This window comes from Lepisosteus oculatus, chromosome 4 (genome assembly GCF_040954835.1).
Source record: "Lepisosteus oculatus isolate fLepOcu1 chromosome 4, fLepOcu1.hap2, whole genome shotgun sequence".
Taxonomy (NCBI): Eukaryota; Metazoa; Chordata; class Actinopteri; order Semionotiformes; family Lepisosteidae; genus Lepisosteus; species Lepisosteus oculatus.
This window is the reverse complement of record NC_090699.1, coordinates 39,991,171-40,005,153: the sequence shown is the minus strand read 5'-3', so window position 1 is coordinate 40,005,153 and position 13,983 is coordinate 39,991,171. Positions and strand designations below refer to the sequence as shown.

The window sequence follows — 13,983 nt, the reverse complement described above, 5'->3', positions numbered from 1 at the left end:
AAGGACCATTGACATTTTTTGTTGGCTCCTAAATCATGGAGTCATTAATGATTGCAGACACTGCTTGATTTGATAGTTCTTTAAGGCTGCTATTACTGCAATCAGTTTCAGCAATTGCAGAAATAATAAGAAATAGGCGTACTGTACATGAACCATTTCCTCAAAGTACCCACTGCACAAAATCATCAGTTGTTATAAGTATGTAAAAGTTATGTTCAGCATACTAATAGATAAATTGCCATGCAAAGGTAGGCTAATTTTAATCAAAATAAAAAATAAAGGAATAGTATTTCTTAATTTCTGTATAACCTCAGTGTGCCGACAATAATGTGATTTCTACTCCAAGAATTTCAAGTACCAAGTTATAGCTTAGCAGTTTTGTAAGGTGGTTAAAAATGGAATTGCCTTTCTGGCTTCATATAATAAGGTTTTCTAAACAAAATAATTTAAGATTTTCATCTGATATCAAACAATATCATCATACATAAGGTGTCAAAGTGGTTTGTTTTGCCTTTTGTTATAAAAAATATTTGATTTAGGGATTTATTATTTATTAAATTTATTTTATACAGTACAGTCTCACTTTACTCGATCAGATAAGACAATACAGTGACAATCTGTAATGTGCATGGGCAATGCCAATAGCCAGTGTTAAATTAATAAGATTGAGAGACAAAATGAGTTTAAATTAAATAAAAATTGGATCAGGAAATATATTTTGATCATGAAGACAATATACATATCCTTTCAATAAATGTTGACAGCCTACCGTATCAGTTTCTCATTTCAAACTAATTACATTTTTAAACAAAATCTCAAATCCCAGGTAGGAAAAACACAATCCTGTTGTACCCATACTGCATGAAAAAATTAAATTGTAAATGTTTACCATTCTTCAATTGTCAGATATGTACTTAAGGCCAAACAAAGTAGATGAGTCAAACAGTTTTTTCACGTTAGGAAATGTTCTCATGTTCTTATATTGGATAAGCTGCTCTGCTCAGCCTTTTCTACCTTCCAAGAACCTAGGAGATTCCTTAAGGGGCTATTTTGCTTTACAGCAGAGATCGGAAACTCTGCTACATTGGTACAAGCAAATGGTGTACAGATCTGTCAACTGTCAAGTGCCAGAGACTTGCCACTAGAAAAGGCATAAACAATGTAAGGCAAACTCAGAGAGTTATCAGGTGCTGCACCAGTTTTTTGGTGTCTGGCCAGTGGTTATGGTCTATACTATAGTATGGTCTTAGTATCTGAACCAGTGACTTCAAGGTCAATGGTCAAATCTATTGCTGCATGTCTTTACAGTCATATTTGTCTTATACTGTACATACTGTAGGCATGCAAGATCTGTAAGAAGAGTTTCAAATTCTATCAAACCACTCTTGTACCTGCTCTGAACCTGAAAGATTACATAATGCTTTTGGAAAGTAAATAACATTTTCTACACTTTTTTAAAATTCCACAGCTTGTTATAAAGCGAAATACAAGCTTGGACAAAAAAACCATACACACTGCAAGTGACCCCAGTGACCAAAACAAATGATGAAGTCAAGAACATGGACATACAGTATGATCTAACATGCAGTTTCAGACTCTGCGTCCAAATAGATGCATCTCAGCTAGAAAAAAAAATACTATTTTTCTGAGCCCTTAGAGATAACATGATGATACTCTCCCCCATGAAAGCCATTTTTAAGTGAACCAATCATAATAATAACTGTCCCTTTCAAGTATTTCTAAAGAAAAAAGGTTAGCTGTGTTTCATGAAGTTATTTATCAATATTATTGTTATTGTCATTCCAATAACTAATGGAGAAAGAGAGGGATTGTTAGTAATTGCCATAAGCTTGGAGCCGAACAATTCTCAGACACTTAATCTCAGACTGCTCTCTAGTGGTACAGTACAGAGCACCATTGAAATGTTTTCACCGCTGGTGAAATGAGCTGCAGAACAGGCTATTTCGAAATTGTTAATCAAGAACAAAGAAGCATTCACAGAAAGGAAACTCGGGTATCCTGAATTATGGGAGATTATGTCTTCCAGTGCTCAGCTGGAAAATAAGAGACTACATTTGTCAAAAGTAATGTAGTCAAATAGTGCTTTATAAATAAGTGTTAGATGTAGGAACATTGCACTTAATCATAATTTAATTTTAATTGTAGTGGTGTTTTTAATAATGTCATTACTTTTTAGTATTACAGTACATAATTGATCATTAAGTAGCAACTAACTGCAGAGGAACAGTTACCTCTGCTGTAAAACATCATAGCTGTTGTGTAGGAGCTGAAGTGTGAGGACCTCTCTGTAGAAAACACATCAAGGTGAATCCTTTGATATATTTTCTGAATTCACAGAAGAAATATATATAGTATATACACATAAGCATATACTGTATGTGCAGAGTAGTATGAATCAAGCATGGTTGTGTAAAAAGTTATATTGTAGAGGAGAAGAGGCCATTTGTCTTGATGTTTATTTTATGTCTGTACAGACAGAGTCGGCTTGAAAGTACTTGACCACTCCACTCTAAACTTCCTTTCTCTAAAAGCTTCTTATTCCTGGTAAGCTTAGTGTCAAGTCGGAACATATCCCAGAAACAACGGTCACAAGATGGGACTCATCTTGGATGGTATATGAGTTTATCACAGGGCACAAGGTGGAGCTGGATGGGATATCACTCTATCACAGAGCAGAAGGTAGGAAGAAATTTTAACACTGGGTGAGACCCCACACAAACATGTTGTGAACATCTAAACATATTGAACTGAGATGTACTATTATGTTTTATTCTTATAGCCATTCATTCAAACATGTCTTAATTTGTATCTCTCTGATTCTGTCACTGAATTAAATTGTCTACATTTTCCTGATTGAACTGCAGCTGGGAAATTACGCTTCTCATTACATACCTCTGCTCTTTTAGTAGTTATACATAATTTCATAATTATTGCTTACAGTTCCATTTGATGTTATAGCCCTGAAAATATGTATTATTATTTTTGATCAAATCTATTTTAATTTTTTATCAGTAGACTGAGGAAAATTACTGTACATAAAATCTGATACATAAAAACATGAGTTATGCAATTAAAATACAACCAACATAAAAGCAGCTAAATAGTTAGAATTGTTGAACAACATCATCTTCAAAAATTCCCCAAAGGAATGTCTGTCCTAAGGCATCATTCACAATGTTATTTTTTTCATTTGTGATGAATTGCAAGAAGAACTCTGGGGACAGTACAGTCATTAGAAGTCACCATAAAGACAGCCACAAGCTGTTTCATGTGTACATACAGTATTTCATCTGTCGTAATTGTAAAAACAAGTCACTAATTGTTTGAGTGCTAATGGTGTAGAATAAAGATACACATGTTATATCTGTATATAAGAGTGGCAGTCATTAGTGAGTAGAAGTTGTGAGCATGCTTGGTGGACCTCAGTAGAAACATCACAGAATGAGCACAGAATGAGGTGTTTCTTACTAAAGCAAATATAAACTGAAGCACCAAAGCCATTTCAGTATAGAGCCCAGACACATGGGGAGAAACCCCAGGAACATTCTGCCAAATCAAGCTACAGTGCAATTTGACGTAGCCAATCAATCGGAAAATACTGCAGCAACACAGACATAGGGAGAATATGCAAACTTCTCACATACAGACACTATAACCTGGAATCAAACACAAGTCCTTGGAGCTGTTAGGCAGCAGTACTAACCCTCTTACCACTGTACTGCCCCCAGTGGATGAATAGAGTTGCTTGCAAGTTGTTGGTTTTGCACAGAAAATTGTTAACCAAGTGTATTTTTATTCCTTTGTTGCTCTAGTCTAGCTCATGTCTGACCATATCTTACTTACGATATGTCCCTCTGAACCACCACTGTTCAGTACACTCTTCACAACGGGATAGATGTAATGTATTTAGAAAGTTGGAAAGAATAAAGGTCCTGTTCTCATTCTGTTTCAGTTTTTTTAGTCCACTGGTATGCAAAACTAACAAAGAAGTCCCCATGTCAAGAGAATTAACTTGGCTCAAATAGAGCTTGAACAGAAATTGTATTGCACAGTGCGTAGCAAAACAAAACTATGTTACTATGTTCTCGGATCTTTGCAAAGGATGGTTCTTATTTGGAAGAAATTATTCTGAAGTGTATTTAAAAGTATAATAGTTTATCGCCTGTTTTACTGTAAATATCCACCAGAGGACAGTATTTGTATGCTGACAATCATTACACTACTTCCAGTAGATCTGTTGGGCCCTACAGTGGACTCAAACTTTTCATTTGCCTGCCTATTTCTTCTGCCTATTTTTTCACGGAGTATTTCTAACTCTTGTTCCAAAGTGAAAATCATTTTTAAAATCTTTTAGTTCAGTAGTTGACAATATATTTACATAAATTGCAAAAATAAAGCTTTGGAATCCTAGAAAAAGAATATGAAGGCAGATAGAAATACAAAGAACTTCTTCAATGCATCTGTCAAAGCTTTCCTCAAGGCTTTTAGATATACTCTCACTTAAAAGTAGGGTGTGATCAACAGCAGAACCAAATTTATAACTGAACTGATCAGTTATGTATATGGGCAATCTAACAGAGGAGGTTTTTGGAGGGGATAAATACCTGCTTGAAGTATTTGTGGCAATAAGAAATCAATAAAAAGGCTCCAGAGATACCCCAGCCAGAAAATTAGATTGCTATTGTTTCTGAGATTTATGTGATTGAAAAAATACAGTGGCTTATGGGCTGAGACAAACAAAGGAAAAAAAATAAAGTTTTTGAGAATTACTGGGAGGAATAACTATTATATGTTTTTCTTTGTGTCCTCTTTCTCCCTTGCACCCTGTTCCCTGTTGAACTAGAAACGAACAGGAAATGTAATACTTATTCACACTCGTAATACTTGATGTTTTATGGTGGCTGGCAAATGTGTTCTTTATAGTTTTGGTATGTAAAAAAAAGGAAACTACTAAAGTGAAAAAAAACACAGAAATTAGTTTTCACTCTTTTTTTTTCTTGACATCAAAGAGTCGAGGTAAACAATACTGTTCTTTCCAAAATGATACTCATAGTTCCTTTAAAGAGACAATAATGTGACAACAATGAAGGTTTCTAAGCCCTGTCCCAGCATTTAACTAATTGTTGAAGTGTCCTTCACTGTGAGAACATAGATGTGACCTGAAAACTATTCCAAGCATCAAAAAACTAATGTTAAGCATACAGTTGGATACTTTAAGATGGAAAAAGGGTTTTTGTCTGTGAGGGTGTTTCTCTGTTTCTTTGAGAATGTCTCTTCCAAACTTTTTAGAAATCAAAACTTGTTTCTCTTATGGGAGCACTAAGTTCTAGACAACGAATGCTTTTGAAACCACAGTTGAGACAAAATTGTAATTGTTGAATTATATTTTATCTTCACCACTTACGACTGCAACCAGTTGCTATGGAGTTTAAAATACTACATCTTTTACTGTCGTAGTCAATCTGCCTGTGTACACTGTCCTTGACCACCCAGTGAAGAGTAAATAGTTTTTTTGGTGCATTTACACAGGACAGTCTGAGAAGAGGCATTGTTGATAGTTTATAAAAATGTACAGCTGTATGAGACAGTTTCTTGTCACACCACAAGCATGTGTATACTGTATGCTCCTATGAGAAAAAAAAGTTCGACCGGACTAGTCCAAGAATGTAAGTTGTGACATCTGTTCATATTAGTCTTACATATTCTGTTTTCTGTAATTTTGAGTTTTTTTATTACTACTTTTGTTAGAATATACTTATTACAATTATATCTTAATGACTGCAATACTGGTTTCTGTCACAAAAAGAGAAAATAAAGGTGAAGACCAAAAAATAAGTTCAATATATATAAACTAACTGTATGTTAGTTTTTAATTTGCTAGGCAAGAGGAATGTGCTATACAATAATATAATTTAAAATGCTCATAAAATCCACAATAAATTTCCAATACTGTATATGTGAAAAATATACAACTTATGACCAAAGTGCTGTTTGACTTCAATATCTACAATCACTTTTGTATGAAATGTCCACACTTCAAGATAACTTATTCTTGCTTTAAAACAGTACATTATTTTTCCAGTCCAAATATAAAAATCAAATATATAAGAACTAAACAAAAATATTGTGAAACATACCTGGGCTTGTTTTTATACACTCCAAAGTGTTTATTTTAGTTAGATTTACACTATTTGTGCAGATGAAGTGAAATTCTCAAAATAAGCCTGAATATGTCTGTCATGGCTAGAATAACATTTATATGTTTCTGTTAAACATTTAGACTTCCTGCACTACAAATAAGTTAGTGTTACCTCTTTCTTAAACTTCCTCTTCAGTTATGTGACTGTGTAAGGCAGGAGTCCAGGCAGTTCTGGATATGTGAGTACTGTATATGTGTGGAACCAAGCAGACATAGGGACTTAAGCGTGTTAAAACCTTACTCTAAATATACAGTAGAAAAAGCATTCTGAAGTCTTTGACCTGCAGCCTAAATATATTATTTCCACACTAGTTGACCCCAAACAGAGATGGGTATGCAGAATATAGAATTGGTTTTCACTTTGGCAACCCTTAAATTAGGTATTTTCAATTGCACTCAGAATGCACTTGACTGGACACAGTTCATTTCTGAAAGAGGAACCTTAAACCAATTGAGAGGTTCAAACTTAGGCTGAATCTGGGAATATGTTTAGTCTTTGTGTTATGACAACACAGATTTAACAGTAAACAATGCTGTATTCAATGCAGCAAGTAATGCCTTTCCTAGCTTCGCTGTTGACTAACATTAGCTCTGTGCAATGCCTTCCATTTAGGTAAAGTTGAAATGTGAAGAAGGTACTGCATAGCTCCAGGATGTTTTATTAAGTTCATTAATAATGAAAACTATTTCCCTTTTTCCTGTCTGGCTGGGAATGTTAATGGCAGCATATGTTTTTGTCTCACCAGCAATCCCATGGAAGGTGTAACTACAACCCATTATTAGCGTAGAAAGGAGACACAGGTTTCATGGACACTGGGTCGTTCAAATGATTGATCAATCAAAAAATCAGCTATCGAATATTGTGATTAAAATAAAAAAACGTTTTTGGCACTTTACTATAAAATAGATATTGTGACACGATTATCCCCACAGATTTTGAAAGATAATTATTTCCACTAGATTAGTTAATGACCTTACAGAGCCTCAGAAGGTACGCCATAAAATCACCCTGCAATACTTGCCAACACTTTTATGTATTTCTGTGTATTTAATGTAAAACTAGAGGAGGTTAGTTTAAACCGAATACCATATATATTTAATATAAATTGAAAAAATATAAAAGGCCTACATTATATGAAACTATGTTATCATTTATTTGTCTCTGGAGGGGGGCGTGTTGCACAAAATCGATAGCGATAAACGTCCGTTGTGATGCAGTTTCAGTGAAGCCTAAACAGGCTTGAATTGCCTGCAGATGCATTTGACACACTGTGTGCTGCTGCGGGAGATGTTTGAGTTAAGCAGAGGAAACGAATAAGATTACCGCTACTGTCAAAGAGTTCGTTTTTAGGCAAGACTCTTTCAAGAACATAGTGGCCGATCGCTGCGACTGGCACATTAATTAGTATTGCGACATCTTTTTTATGCAAACCAGGTACCTCTAAATGTGTGTGTATTGTGGATCATACGTTTCAGAATGCATTCCTCTAGTAATAGCGCGGGTAGACTATAATCCTGCAATAGATGTTGTTAATTCTGAAACACAAATTTAGATGTAAACACTATAAATGCGAAGGTTCAATTTAAAAAACGACAAACGGAAAACCATGCTGTCTATAAAGCACTGTATATCACCGTATCAAACATTTTAAGTATAAAATGTGAGGATTTGGTATAAGAAATTGACTTCCAGTTTAACTGGCTACTAAAACACAAAAGGGTAGTGCAGTGGAATTATAATACTATCGCTGTAACAAAATGAGTAATTATTGACCCTCAAGCACTCCAATTGAATTTGAATCCAGTCTCGTTTTCTCACATGCAGGGTGGAGGATCTGCCAGATTGTGCTCTTCATGTGAAGCTTGCAACACAAGCCGAGAGAGGGCAGAAGGTACTTCCTGCCAGATAGTGAGTCCCAGGCTGGAAACGCTAGCAACAGGAGATACTGCAGCAATCTGGTTCTGGAAGTGAATGAAAGCACCTGTTTTTTTTCGACGAAGGGGAACATTTCAGGTAACGCATTGTTTAAAGATTCTGTCAGATGCTGTCGGAATTTAGGTATGAAATAAAAACATTATTAGGATTTACGCTGTAGTTCAAGTGGTTCTGACTGTGTGCATGAAGATTCACTGCAGCAGCTGGTAGCACACATGCAATCCTCAAGCAGGGATGCGGATCAGATGAGCAGTCGCAAACAAATTGTTTACTCGTTTATTAAAGCCGTTTTATCGATTTCAGTAGACTGGGAGTGGGTGGGTTAGAAAATGATAGCTTAGCAAAACGAAAGGTAGCGAGTTATGTATCATTACAACAGCTGCAAATAGTCTTGTACATAACCGAAGCAAGGGTTTATTGATTAACATAGCAAGGTGAATTAGAATGAGGTGAAGATTGTATTGATTTTAGATGTTTGAAACAATCCTTAAGCAGACGGATTTAGCAAAGACTTTAAACACTCCAGGTTGCAAATGTAATAGGGTTAGGATTTTGAACGGTCTCAGGTCGACTTCAGCTGCACTAGTTAAATGGGGAGACCATAGCTCGCTAATTGCTGAAGTGCCGTGTACTGTAGCAGTGAGATGCGGCTGATAGATTTTGGCAACCACCTTTAAGGTGTGTCCTTTCACATGGTCCAGAGAAGCTCTGCGAATTTTGAAAAAAGTTACTATGAAGTCAATTTTATTTATAGGCAAAGTTTTATGCCCCTATAATCACATGAGCTGTGTAAGTGAACGCAGGTAACTGAGGTACGTAAGCATGATCAGGGCAAGGTTATGCGACAGCAATACATTAAATGCCTCCAGAAACAAACAAAAAACCACCATTCATTCTAGAAATCTGTGCTATTAGAAATACTGAAGTCTGACAGAGACCAATTGCAAAGGTGCATGTAAAGAATTGTAACATTAAAATAATCTGTGCCAGTTCTTTAATTTCGGAAATCTTTGAGATTGTTGAGAACAGAAACTGTTATCTTCTTCTAGAAGAAAATCTGTAACTGAGATTTTGTAATTAACTGTTTTATGGTTTAGCAATAGCCTAAAAGCTGCGAGTGAAAGAAATGTGACTTGAATATGCTGTGGATTAACTTTATCAAGATAGTTAACTTGCTAGATTTACTAATTATAATGAGCTACAAGTACCTTTGCTTTCCTGTGTTTAACAACTACATTGAGATTTAAAGGGAAAGTAGATTTTCCTTCAGTTATACTTTTTAAAGAAGCATACTCCATTAATATGATCAATATTGGTAAGTAAAGGACATATGGACCTTTGTGGAAAGAGCCATGTCTTTTATGAGGACCCTTAATATTCCTGGGGTACCCTAATGAAGTACCCTTAATCATGTAAGCAGGTAAATGTCTTATGGTAAATAAGGTGTACTGATGTGGAGTCTGCACACAAAATGTTTAGGTCAGATGTTGTATCTTCTCATTAAACCGTGTATTTGTAATTCCACACTTTGTGTAACAGTAGGGTGTTTACATAGCAAACATCCTGTAGAAAGTGTGATAGGTTCCTGTGAAGGACTCAGACCAGCAACTTCATAATAGCAGATAACTACATGTTCTGAGGTTATACCAATGTATGAGAAAACACGGTCTTTCTAAGTGGTCATTGGGATGTTGTGTTGCCTTTATAACTGTGTTGATTTAATAAAGACCTAGTAGGGCTTTGAGTCTACAAACAGTATAGCCAATTAAAATTATTATTCTGATGTACATAAGATGAAGAAAGGCTCTGCTTGATTTGCTATCTAAACCTTCCAAGGCTTTGGAAGCATCTACATTATATAGACCTATATGTGTATAAATATGAATTTGCACTGTATGAAAGATACAGCAACAGAATATGAATTTTACATTACGTACTGTAAGTACATCTACCATTCCTTAAAAGTGGAAAGAGACAAGAAAAAGTTATAGCAACTTTATAAAACTGGGCAATTTACCATGGTGCTATTCTTCTGGAATCTTTATTTAATTACATTTGATTTGTAAAGGAATGGTGTGGGCAACCAACATGGAAAAAACAAATAACTGCATAAAGCAGAGAGGCTTCAGATCATTTTGCTTAGGGAATTTTATTGTCTCATGCATGAGGGTGTTTTCCACTATTAATAGAGTTTTGGTAATCTGAAAATGTTTTGCAGTAAGATCTTAAGAATGTATGAATCTAGCCCAACAATTCTGTGAGGTCAGCCTGTGATTGATGCTCTGCAGTGAATTCTGTTGGCAGATACAAACCAGCTGCAGGCAGCTACTCTTACTTATCAAGTTGGGACTACTAAGAATCCTGTGTGGGGTGTATTTATGGACTTTACCATATAATGTGTACTGTATAATTATTCCTTCAACCAAAATATAATTTTTATTTTAAAATGCTCTGTTTGGAAGTGTTTCTGCTTTATTAAGCAGAATGTTCCCTTCTAGGATACATCTGAAGCTCCCTGACCTTGTAAAGTCACAGTGGTACTGAAGATGTCTTTGCGCCAGAGCCAGTGTGCATTCTCTGATTGCAAATGTAGGCCTACTCGTCCCTTCTGCATAAAATGAGATTATTGCAGTGATATTGCAAGTCGAGACTCTTTAGAGCATCCAAACCTCCTGTGCCTGGAGGCTGGCCTGTTGACTTAGTAGATTTGTATGCTGCTTGCGTGGGCAGCATGAGTTGGGCACTTTGAGGTGTTGGAGAGATGGCACATCAAATGCATGGTCTGTCAAGGCACACTAAAGGGAGTACTGTAACAAAAAGGCAGAGAGGGTTTTTTTTTTATATTTGAGCACACCCCTATTATGAGCTCAATTTGCATGGTTGCTATAAAATCTCATTACTTCATTGTTTTTGATGGGACATATGTAGGATCTGATCATAAAAGTGATTGTTCACATATAGTAGGTGTGTTAGGCGTAAACCTTACAGTGTTTGAATAATTAAGCATATGGACATGTAATGCTGGATTTAGTTATAGTGCTGTTATTCAGGTGAAATTATTTTCCCAGGAGTCTGTTCTATTAGTCACAAATATTTAATATGGTTTGAAAAAGAACACGTTATTAAATTAGTTTATGCACAAAGTATTGTTGAATACTTTCAGTGCTTTGCGGTCTCAATAGAAGGGGATATATTGGAAAACACTATCATAACCTGCTTGTATCCAACAACAATTGTAAATAACAGCAAGACACAATTGGAATAAATGAGGCACATTGTTAACGCACATTAAGCTCTGCACTGTGAAATCCAGTACTTTGCACAAGTGGTACTTCTGTTTATGTGAAGTGGAGCTTTTTCTTTTGTCTAAAGGACAGGTGTATCAGTTTCGTTTTTCGGTCTACATTGGCAATATTTAGTGAAAGACAACATCTTATCTTTTGCATATTTAGCCAAATTTATTAGCACAATACTTACAGTGCCTCTACTGCTTGTGCTTGGGAGTGAAATCATGTTAGTCATACAGTATCTATTCCCAAATTAAAAAGGTGTTAATTCTGCAACTATTTTCAATGGCCTTGCTGATGATAGATAATTACACTGAGATCTGGCACCAACATTTCTAACAGAACTTGGCACAGACAGTCTCTTTAGGGAATGACAAACTGATGTCAAGTCACATAGTAGGGTGTGAGAAACTTGGGTACTTGAGCAACGTATTTCCATATCTGCATGGCTAGGTGATTTTAGAGGGATTTCACTTTCAGTAGGTTCTGTCTTTAGTTTCCACTCAGAGCCTCAAGGCAGTGATTACAAAACTCTTACTGTCTTTAGTTCAGGGTTAAGGGTTACAGTGACCGGGGAAAAGTAATCTTCTGTAGTCTTCTGCAAATAAGAATATTTTCATGGCATTGATCCAGAAGTTGGCCATTGTGTTGCAAGATAAAGTCGTAGTCTGGGTTACAGAAGTGGCCTGGAGATACAGGGACAGGCTGATTGTTAAAAAAAAGAACTGTTGCATCTGACTAATTTGAGGTGAGGACTGTGGATAAAATGATTTGAGGTTGGGCAAAAGAGGCTGCGATTTAGGACTACTACTAAATTGCCTAAATTCACATTTTGACAGACAGTGTGTCTTAGTTTATTCCTAGTGGTGAGACTTGTGCCTGCTTTGACAAACCCAGCTGCACATTGGCAAAGGAAAAAGCAACTTTTCTGTTGATTTTGTTTAATGGTTAACTAACTGCTAGGGACAAAGTACACTGCAATTTATGCTTTAGCTTCAGGTCTACATATTTAATAAATCATAAGTGGGCGGCACAGTGACGTAGTGCGGTTAGCATTGCTGCATCGCAGCACTAGGGCCTGGTTTCAGTTCTAAAGATGCCGTCTTTGTGGAGTTTGTATGTTCTCCCTGTGCTTGTATGGGTTTCTTCCAAATGCTCCAGTTTCCTCCCACAGCCTAAAGATGCACTGCAGGTTAATTGGCTTCTGGGAAAACTGGCCCTGGTGTGAGTGTGTGTGTTTGTGTCTGTGTGTGCCCTGCAATGGACTGGTGTCCTGTACCCTACCTTGGTCCCTCTTGTTTGCTGCGCCCAGGCTTTGGCTCCCCGGCGACCTTCAGTTGGAAGAAGTGTTAGAAAATGGATGAATAAATTAAAAGCAATTCAAAATGTTATAAAGAATTGTTCCTTGAACAATATTTTCTTCATTTTCTACACACCCAATTTCAAACTAGCGATTTTTTTTTTCGCAGCAGGAGAGCTATTGCTGTACTGCACAAGTGGGAAGTTATGCACTTCTAACCCACTCACCATGAGGGACATACTTCACTGTTTGACGAGCTGCAAGCTTTACAGTGTCTTAAAGGAGAGTTGGAGCTGACTGCATTGAGTGCCTGTCTCTCTTGTGAGTTGAGAGTTCTTACTTGGATTTTGGTGTTTATAGCTCTTGGCCTTGTGTGCTTCACCTTAGTGTTTTTAAAGTTACATGTGATGACACATTTGGCTCAGTTGATGCCTGATTTTGCCCTACAGTACACAAAACAAAAACTTTTCTCTTCAAAGGCCTTTGCAGCTCTTAGAAGCACCGATGTTCTTAAAAATTGCGATTAGGTGTTCTATTGGTTAGGGACTTGCCAAGACACAAGCGCACTGTAAGTACAGGCAGGCATTATTGGATATGCATAACAAGTGGCTTTGGAATGGATAAAAAATCATAGTTTAACTTTCCTCTTGATGAAATTACTGTAGAAGAGTTTTTATTTGGTGATGCGAGCTATCTTGTACCATCGAAACAATGTGCAATTAGAGTGTCATGAATTTTAGCTCTTTACCGTAATTGAAACTACTGGAATAATACATTTTTTCATGAAAATGTATCTATAATTCAGGCCTTCTAAATAGGAAAAAAGGTAGTGCATTTTTGGGTGGATTTTTTAAAGGAAGGAATGCTCTTGTGTTTTTTCCAGGTGTTGGTTGAATAGCTAGAGAGGAGTTTCCACAATTGTGGATTTATATAGATACTTTGGCATACTGGACTCTACCGTGCCAGGTTTAATTTTTGTGTGCATGTTTTTACCATCAGATGTCATGCTAATTATTGGCACGAGTACATAGAAAAACACACAGGAACTTTCTGATGTGGGGCTGGGAGAAAAACAGATTTGTCTCTGTTTTAATTTGTTACGTCAAATGCTCTTTCTTTTCCGCCTTGTCCAGACACAAGACTGGCCTGTGCTAAGGCATTTTTTTTAAACTGTAGCCACCTACTTTTAAAGAAAATACAAAACCAAAGCTTCATGATTTATCTGTTGTATTGCCTTACA

At 36.3% G+C, this 13,983-nt stretch overlaps 1 protein-coding gene across 2 annotated transcripts in view; it reads left to right on the top strand.

Annotated features, from left to right (window-relative positions):
- The first annotated feature begins 8,117 nt into the window (after positions 1-8,117).
- add3a (adducin 3 (gamma) a) overlaps positions 8,118-13,983 on the top strand; it is a 121,252-nt gene continuing 115,386 nt past the window's right edge. For both annotated transcript variants that reach the window (XM_069189215.1, XM_069189213.1), the window contains exon 1: positions 8,118-8,234. The gene's annotated coding sequence lies outside the window, so the exon portion shown is untranslated. The remainder of the gene's footprint in view (positions 8,235-13,983) is intronic.